We start from the raw sequence: 9,381 nt of genomic DNA, 5'->3' as shown, positions 1-9,381 counted from the left end.
ACCAAGGGTGGCCGCAGAAACCAATAATTAACGGGGGTTATATTTATATTTGGTCTTTGCTAGTAAAACACTATAAATTGTTCATGAAAAACTAAAATATATGATGGATTCTAAGCTAAATTTCTACTGAAAATACACCTCAGTTCTAATTATTCCGGGGTTATATTTCCTAAAAGATCTATAGTGCAAATTTTTAAACGATAATCACTAAATAAGAATTGCAATTACCAGAAGACTATGTTTAATGAATTCTAAAATGCTTTCAGGAAAGCTCTTAGAAAACTTAACTGCAAAAAAATTCAGAAAGGATAAGAGGCAGGAGCTCAGCTTTATTATTGACTTTCATAACAAAAGACAATATTCAACATCTTAGATCTACACGCTGTTTAATCTGATCGATCTGTGTTGTGTTTTGTCACCCTATTAAAGCTTTAAAAAAAATAAAAAAAAGATACCTATTATTTTTTAAGTGCTGGTTTTTTCGTTTTCTTCCTTTTTTTATCCTTTTCAGCATGTCGTGTTTTCATTTCTTTACCTTACTATCTTGAATTTTTTATGGTTTGAACTGTTTATTTTTATTATTTTACCATTGAAAAAGGCTTTCGGGCGCAAAGCCAGAACATTTGAGAATTTGATGAAATATATTTTTCACCACCTTAATTAAAAGCCTTGCTTGTTATTTTTTAATTTTTTTTATTTAGTTTATTTTTTTTGAATCTATAGTGTTTTGTACTGAGGTAAAGTTTGAACTTCATTTTAATTTATCAACTCCACAGCTCTGCCTAAGATGTTTTCGTAAGTCTCCTTTTACCCTGATATTCTAAGGTTATTTTTTAGGGCATTCTTTTCCAAGCTATTTATCGCCATTTACCTTTTGATTCAAATAAATGAGTTTATCAGTGAAGCCTTAGGCTGAATCAGAGGGAAAAGGTCCATATAGTGCTTTTATGTTTAAATTTAGCAAATGGCCTGTCAAATGACAAACATAATAGAAGATCCTGGTATAAACTATTTTTTAACAGCTGGAGATCAATTGCCCTCACCCTTTTTCAATACGAAATTTAAAGTTGGCTTGTGTTTTTTTACTTATCAAATTGTAAATTTATTTTTTTATGCTACTGTTCTTTGGCCTTACAAGTACTAATTTTTTTTATCTACAACAAAACCATCATTTACACTTAAAAAAAAAGTCAGGTTGAGGGTTCCATATCTTTAACTATTTAAATACTGCTAGACGCTAACTTTTTAGTTAGGGCCTATGTTTCTTTCTCTTTTTTACAATGCTCTGCTTAATGTCTTTGAAGATGCATTTACCAGGTTATCAGGCTTATTCATTCGTTGTCCTCTTTCCTTGTGTTATCACCGAGATTTCTTATGGAACACCAAAAAGGGATCGAATTCCTTGTAATAGAAGTTGATAAAATTCAGTTTCTTGTTATTTACATTTTAAACCGATCCATAAACGCATGCATGAGGTTTGATATAACTATCTTGTTTTGATACAGCTTCATAAGCAAGGTTTCCAAGATTTCTGGCCATTTTTTCCAGAAAATGCTAAATGTAGACACATTCCGAAGATAAGTCTCCATTTTTGCAATTCCTTGTAATAGAACGGATTAAATTCAGTTTCTTGTTATTTGCATTTAAGCCAATCCATAGACGCATGAATGGGGTTTGACATAGCCATCTTGTTTTGATACAGCTTCATAATCAAGGTTTCCAAGATTTCTGGCCATTTTTCTGGGAAATGCTAAACGTAGACGCATTTTGAAGATAAATCATCGTTTTTGCAATTCCAGCAGAACTGAAAAATGCCATGTATTTAGTAAATAGAGACTGGTGTTCCGTCTTTAGCCTAGAAATTTGGCAGAAAAAAATACAAAATACTTTAGTATTTCAATGAGTTATAATTTTTCAAATGAAATTGCAGGGAAAGGGGGAATAGAGACGGGATGGTTAAAGAAAATGTGTGTTTGCAGATTTGCATTAATTTTAAGACAGGAGATAGGCTCAAAGTGAGGAAATATTGCCATCTAGAATGTTTCTAATTTTATGATAGATGGCGCTACTACAAATGCATTAGTTTTTTGATTTGATGCTTGAGTAGAGTGAGCAAAATGATTTTGTAAAATACATTTTAACTGTATAATAACAACATTCTCAAACGTAGACCTTCTCAAATAAAATAATAGAATTTATTTAGTAAGTTATTGGATTCAATTAAAATGCATAGCATACTTTGTATAAGTGTAGCCTAGGTTTATCTTTCATGAGTAGGCTATAGACAGAAGGTTAGACTTCTCATCTTGATACAAGGTAGATATGATTGGATGATAGTTGGAATGAAGCTAGTTATGATTAGTTGCTTGCAATCTAGGATTTTTTCTTTAGTATTTAAACTTAAACAAATGTTAGCCCACCCCAATATCTTAGCCTTAGGCACAGCAAACAGAATTACTGTATTTCATAGCACATATCTCAGGTCAGGTTGAATGTATCTACAGTATAGTCTGTGGTAAAATTCTACCTTTTGCTACCTTGGAATGGGGTCAGATTAGGAAAATGGAACTTTCAAAGATGGGTCTACAGGCTAAAGTATGTCCATGGAAGGTATTTTGAGGTACCTAACTCCACTCCAGTAAATGTTTAGTTTCACCACAAACTATCTAAACTGGAAACTGTGGAGTTTTCTATTATGCATCAAGCAGGTAAGTGGCAAGCAGGCAAACATAAGTGAGTAAGCTTATATTATGACCCAAGCACCTACAAAATAAATATAAAAATCAGTAAGAAAAATCAATGTCTGATCACTTTAAATTGAGAACTCTACATCTTCCTTCTTTTGGATTTGTTCTTCTTCAAGTGATCCAACAGGGTTTCATGGCTGAAGGTTTAATTTAGCTGGCTCCTTTATAACCCTTCCTGACCTTGTTGTCTTCAGATTTGGTTGTGCTGTAGTTGCAGCTTTGGAACCAGGAGGTGTGCTTTGTGGTTCCTTAGGGTTTGGTTGTTGGTTTGCTCTTGGTGTCTGAAAGGATTCTTCAGGCAGGCTAAACCTCTGACTGATATTGCTTGATGGGCTTGTGATTTAGGGGGATTTGCACAATGGTTCAGGTTCCATGGGCACCTCCATGTTCATTAATGGCATCACATTGTTTTGCAGGTAGATGCACTTGTTGATAGTGGGTCTGGCACATATAAACTTCCTGTTGCATCTATATACAGCTCCTTCTTCTGTCTTTACAATCACTGAGTGGTTGCTTGATTTGTCATATATACTGGTTACTGTGGCCTTAATCAATCTTTCATTTGCCTGCCCAGTTTTATTGAGCCATACTTGCTGGCCTGGTGTAAAAGGTTTGATCATGCATGTACCTCTGTTGTAAGCCTCCTTCTTGGCTTCTTGCTGCCTTGTATTCCTCTTTGGGCACTGCCTAAATAGCACTGCACCATCAAAATAACGCAAAACCTGTTACACAGACAGATTGGGAACACATGGAAAAGTGAGGACAGGAGTCCTCACTCAGCTCTGAGGGTATCTGGGGCTGGACATGCGGTGTGTGATTCTCCACTGTTCTGCAAATTTTTTGAATTCATCTGCTGTGAACTGCAGACCATTGTCAGAGGTAAGTACTTGTGGGATCCTGTGTTGTGCAAATTGGCTTTTCAGCTTAGTTATGATGGCTCCCAAGCTTGTACTGTCTAGCTTGTCAAGTTTGATGTATCTACTATAGTAGTCAGTGGTTACCAAGTAATTTCTTCCTTCCCAGAACAGTAAATTGGTACCCACATGTTCCCATGGGTACTCAGAAATTTCAGAATTGATGAGAGGTTCCTTTGGCTGGTAATTGCTGGATCATTGACATATTTCACATCTGGAGATATACTTGGTGATGTCAGCAGTGATGTTTTGCCAGAAAACGCATGAGTGCACACATTGTTTCATTTTGACAATGCCTAAGTGGGCTGTGTGAAGATGGGTCATGATTTCTTGGTGTATACATCCCAGTATTATGATTTGATCACCCTTTAAGAGGATTCCTTGGTATGTTGCCAGTTTGTTTCTGTGATTCCAGTACTCCTGAATTTCAGATGGGCACTGTTTTTTGTGCTCTGGCCATCCTTTTTTGATGGTGTTGGCTAGAACTTACATTTTTGGGTCATGTTTGGTACTGTCTGCAATGCTTTGCACCATTTGGTCTTTGATTGGGATGTGTTTCATAACATTATGCACATGTGGTCACCTTTGCAGCTCTGTATGTAGCTATTGCATGAGCTAGAGTTAGTCCTGCTCCTTCACTAAGTAGTCATTCCCGAATCTTGTCTTGCTTAACTCCAAAAACTAGTCAATCTCTGATCATTTCATCACTGGTTGTTCTGAGTGCGCATTCTTTTGCTGTGATGTGCAACTCAGTGAGGTACTGCTCTATGGATTCACCGTCTCTCTGGTTACATTTGTGGAACTGATATCTTGCAAATATAGAGTTTGCAAGTGGTTCAACATGTTCACTAAACTTCCTTAGATATGTTTCAACATTGTTTGTTTCATTGGCAGTTAATGTCCATGTATTGAAAATGTCTCTGCCCTTTTCACCAGCCCACATCAGCAAGTATGAGCATTTCATTGCACTTGTTTTTTCACTTAGAGGTCCTGTAAACATAAGTTCTGCATGCTGTTTGAAATGTGACCAGGCAACTTTTAAGTTTGTTGCATCCCAATTTATTGATGGGCAAGCTCCAAATTCCATGTTGTATTCCTCAGACTTCTGACACCATGTGGAGTTTTCTATTATGCATCAAGAAGGTAAGCGGCAAGCAGGCAAACATCAATCATGTTAGTAAGTAAGCTTATATCATGACCCAAGCACCTACAAAATAAATATAAAAATCAGTAAGAAAAATCAATGTATGATCACTTTAAATGGACAACTCTACAGAAACTATGCTGCAAAGCAGCATAGTTTCCATACTATAGTACTTACAAATGCTAATTCTTGGAGTACATCCATTTCTGGTTGACCCTCCTCCTCCTCTATGGGGCAAACTAAAAATGCTTAAAGTGGGCTTGCTTACAGGTAACATTACCTATAGAGCAAAGCATATGAGGCCATGAGCCCTGCAGGCAGTACGTTAAGGTCTGTATTCTATAGGCTATTTATTTAATAAACCTTGTTTGAGTTTTTTTTTTGTCTCTTTTTTTTAGTTTTATCAGTCTTTGTCGGTTAAGTATAAAATAAAGACCTTGGCCTGCTGTCTGCAGGGCTCATGTACTAATACACTTTGCTTTATAGGTAATGTTACCTGTAAGCTAGCCCCCTTTCCACATTTTTAGTTTGTCCCATAGAGGAGGAGAGTCAACCAGAAATGGATGTACTTCTCTAGTAATGACAAAAAAAAAAACAGTATAAAATCACCAGAACCCTGCTATATGCAGGAATACATACTTTAGACAGCTTGTGATGAAACTAAACATTTACCTCTACTTGTTATGGGGGGGGGTTTCTTATAAAGTTATTTACGGGGGAGTTTCTTATAAAGTTAAGTTGGATTGTGGCATGGGAGCTTTATAGTTAAGGGATATAGATTAGGAGGGTTCTATTGACAAGTCTCTATAACCATGGAGATGAAATCATTATCATGATGTTTAGGTCTACCAAGATGAGCAGATTCCCTTGGGAACGATCCAGTAGACAATAGGAACTGTACCTGGTACCTTGACTCAAAGACAAACACAATTATTGACAATAATTTTATTTTCTTACTTCATATACAACGTCAGGTAAAATGACTTCAATGAGAGATATCAGTATATGTGCATCAAAGACTGAGTACAGAATAAAGATTGCATTAGGACTAAATACACTCCTAACTTTTGGTTCACCTTATATATCCAGAATCAACCCGGATTTCTAAATTAAGCACTGGGTAGACTGACCTCAGAAATGTTGCAATACAACTCTTCTTTTGATTATACAACATATGGCCTAACCTCCTTGCAAAAGATTTATTACAACGAGGGTTTTCACCTCTAGTTTGTTGACCAGACCAGAAATAGAAATCTGGTTTCTAATTGACTTTAATCAAAAGTTTGAATCCAATTTTGGTAGTCTAAAAAGTATCATTTTTTGCTTGCTGTAAGATTTGTACCAAAGGTAAAAAGTATCATTTTTTGCTTGCCATAAAACTTGTGCCAAAAAGCACAAATCCTATGAGATGATGAATTTACACTTTAAAATCTTTAGATGTATAAGAGATTCTTATTTAAACTTTTTACAGTGAATAAATGAGGGATTTGGTTTTGAGTTCTGTAAGGGGGAGGGGGGTTGCTGGTCCATATGTTACACCACTCCTTCTCCCTCTAAAGGGTCCTTGCCTTTGATGACCTTTAAAAATCTGTGTGTTATTAAAGTGAAACCTTGCAAAAATAGATGTTCTGCTGAAATGAAGCACAACAAAATAGTTTTCAGCTTCAGCGCTTTGCTCAATCACAATTTACAAGGTTTTAGAGATAAAAAAAAAAATTTCCTAAATTTTGAAAAGAAAAACATTGATACGGTTTACAATTCTACTCAAATAATAGGAATTACATTTCCAGAACTAAATTCAAAGAATAAGAAACTGATAACTGAAAATTAAGGTAAAATGTTGTTTGTCAAAATTTCAATAGGTATTGACCTCTCATGTAGGCAAATTTCAGGACCCTCTAGTTACAATAGTTACCATCTATGTAACTTTTTCATCTGTTTTAGGAAAAGAGACTTTTTGATCTGAACTTGGTTATTGCTAAGTTTCTTTGTACTATGTTTCAAAATTAGTTTTCAAACATTGTTTACAATATTCATAATAAATTTTGTAAGATATTGCATATAAAAATGCCAAATTTGGGTATTTTCTGATTTAACCTGTTTGTTCCCCTTTCTGGGGATGGAAATGCCATGCTTGACTATAGGTTTACATTGATTCAATTTGACACAGAACTGCTAAAAAACCATATCAACTAACAACAATTGAGACAGTACAAAAAACAAGGAAAATTCTGGAAGATTTGCTTGTGACCAAAGGAAGAATTACAGGAACCTCAATGTTCTGTTTTGATCAGGAGCTGACTCTAGTGTCTTATCTTGATAAGCCATCAAAAATGGTCAACTTGCCATGAGGATACAAGTATCACAAATCCAGTCTAGAAGTCTTGAGATCAATAGATACTGTAATAACACCAAAGGCAGTGATGATACATTTGAACAACTATGTAGTTCATTGTCAGCTGCTGGGAAGGCCATCAGCTTGCCCATGTGTATGTTTTATGGGCTGATCAACACTTATGTCATCTACTCCTTCAATATCTCTAAATGTGGTGGAAAACCAATTTTACAAAAGGCTTTCATGAATGTTCTGTTCAAAGAGTCAGCTCAGCCATATATGGCAACTTGATTAGAGAACTCAACTTAGCAGTTCTTGATTTGACTCAATATCAGTCAAACAACAGAGGTGACTGACACAATACAGTTCATGACATTTAATCTGTGGAAGGATAAGAACAACCTGTAGTCTTTGCCCAGTATATGTTTTCTGAAATGACTACCAATTTCTGTAAACACTACAAAATACACTTTCATGGTGAACACCATGTGATGTTATGCACCCCATATGACTCCAAAAAATGACACCAATTTTTTCTGCTGTTTAGAACATTCTTTAAAGATTTGATTTTGATAATTCTCACTTTTAAAATATACCAAAATGATGAATTTTAGAAGTCAGCATTTCTTCAAGTAGTAAGTTTTACCAAAGCTTACCATCTAAGTAACTTTTTAGGAATCTTACCTTTCTAGGATTAAATAGGGTAGGCTGTAAGGGTGACTTCTGTCTTAATTTCAAAGTTGGAAGTAAAAATTTTCCAAGATTGTAGTAAGCTGAACCCAACTAGCTTAGTCCTAATTAGACAATCCTAACCTGAAAAATTGATGTTCATGTCTTGAAAGGTACATTATGATCAAGATATTTGGCCCAGACTAGGTACTGTCTGAGTACTGGGCTCTTATTTAGGACAAGTTCTTATTTAGTCACCCTCTCCTTAAGGGAAAACTATAAAGTCCTGACAACAACTTAGAAAAACACTTATTTATACCATTCCTAAAATCGCTTGACTCTGCTTTATTTTGACCCCACCCCCTAATATGCAAATATGTATCCTGATTATAGTAAGTAACATTTGAAAGCACCAGAAAGAAAAGGGTTTGTCTATGGATTTTCTTTAATGTATATAATCTGGGTGTATATTTACATATCAGGAGGGGGACAGTAAAGTAAATTGATGCACTTTTAGGGATACAATAAGTAAACATTTTAGAATTTCAGAACTTTTTTCAGAATTCTAGAATATTTACTTTTGGAGAGAGTTCCAATGAATAAGAATTATAGGACAGAGCCCCAAGTACCAGGATGGTCCCAAATCTTTGGCAAATGTATTGAGTGTATCTTTCCTACACCTATTAGAATGTATGTTTCCTAATCTCGGAGACAGTGTGTATAGGTTTAGATAGTTCAGAATGACTGATAGTTAGGAATAGATTTTCTGGGATTGGCCAACTACAATTTTGGAAAACTTTGTTTTACAACATTAAAACTTTAGACAAAACTCAGGACCTGTAATGTGATCTTTGTTGGAATTTGTTTTTTAAATTTCAACTCAGCCTTTGCTTTTAATTGTTTGAAATATTTACCAAAATATTATTTGAGATGGTTTTTACAAGTGGATAACAATGGGATAAAACTTGATAGTATGATTAATAGTGTCATGCCAAATATTAAAGAGTTTGTGGTAACAAACTGTAAGTAAGGAGCCATGCAGTTTAATAGTAACCAAAGCTGTAAGAAATAGTCTTGTTCAATAGATAGTTTAATAGATAGGCTATGTCAAAGAATAAAATTTTGATGCTTATTCAGAGTATATGAAATTTATCAAGTTTAATGTTACCCATCAAAAGTTGCAAGCCTGATAAAATTTGCCAGATTTTTGAAAAAGGGGGAAACAACCCCAAAACATCAAGTGATCTTAATGGAAATCGCACCATCAGATTTGGCATATCAGAAAACCCTACTGTAGAGGTTTCAAGCTCATATGTACAAAATTGTGAAAATTTGTATTTTTTGCTAGAAGAAAGAACGTAGATGTGTGTTTATTTTATTTTACTTTTTGTTTGTTTTCCCTTAGGCTACTGTGATTTTGTCAAACCAGTGATCCTAGAAGATCAGGAGAGGGTTCATTTGATTAGAAATCAGAAGTTCTAGTCTCTTTTTAAGTGACTATTTGATGGCAGCTAGCCTTATTCCCCATGCCCCCTTTCCTCCAAAAGTCTCCTGACCAAATTTTTGAGATAG

The 9,381-nt window shown here is 35.0% G+C and overlaps 1 protein-coding gene across 4 annotated transcripts in view; it reads left to right on the top strand.

Annotated features, from left to right (window-relative positions):
• Positions 1-2,068: 2,068 nt before the first annotated feature.
• LOC136028764 (islet cell autoantigen 1-like) overlaps positions 2,069-9,381 on the top strand; it is a 50,494-nt gene continuing 43,181 nt past the window's right edge. For 2 of the 4 annotated variants that reach the window (XM_065706661.1, XM_065706662.1), the window contains exon 1: positions 2,078-2,202. The gene's annotated coding sequence lies outside the window, so the exon portion shown is untranslated. Of the gene's footprint in view, positions 2,203-9,381 lie in introns of all 4 variants that reach the window. The other 2 variants (XM_065706665.1, XM_065706663.1) reach the window with 2 other exon arrangements.

Source organism: Artemia franciscana, chromosome 7, assembly GCF_032884065.1.
Source record: "Artemia franciscana chromosome 7, ASM3288406v1, whole genome shotgun sequence".
Taxonomy (NCBI): Eukaryota; Metazoa; Arthropoda; class Branchiopoda; order Anostraca; family Artemiidae; genus Artemia; species Artemia franciscana.
This window is presented reverse-complemented; position numbering and strand designations above follow the sequence as displayed.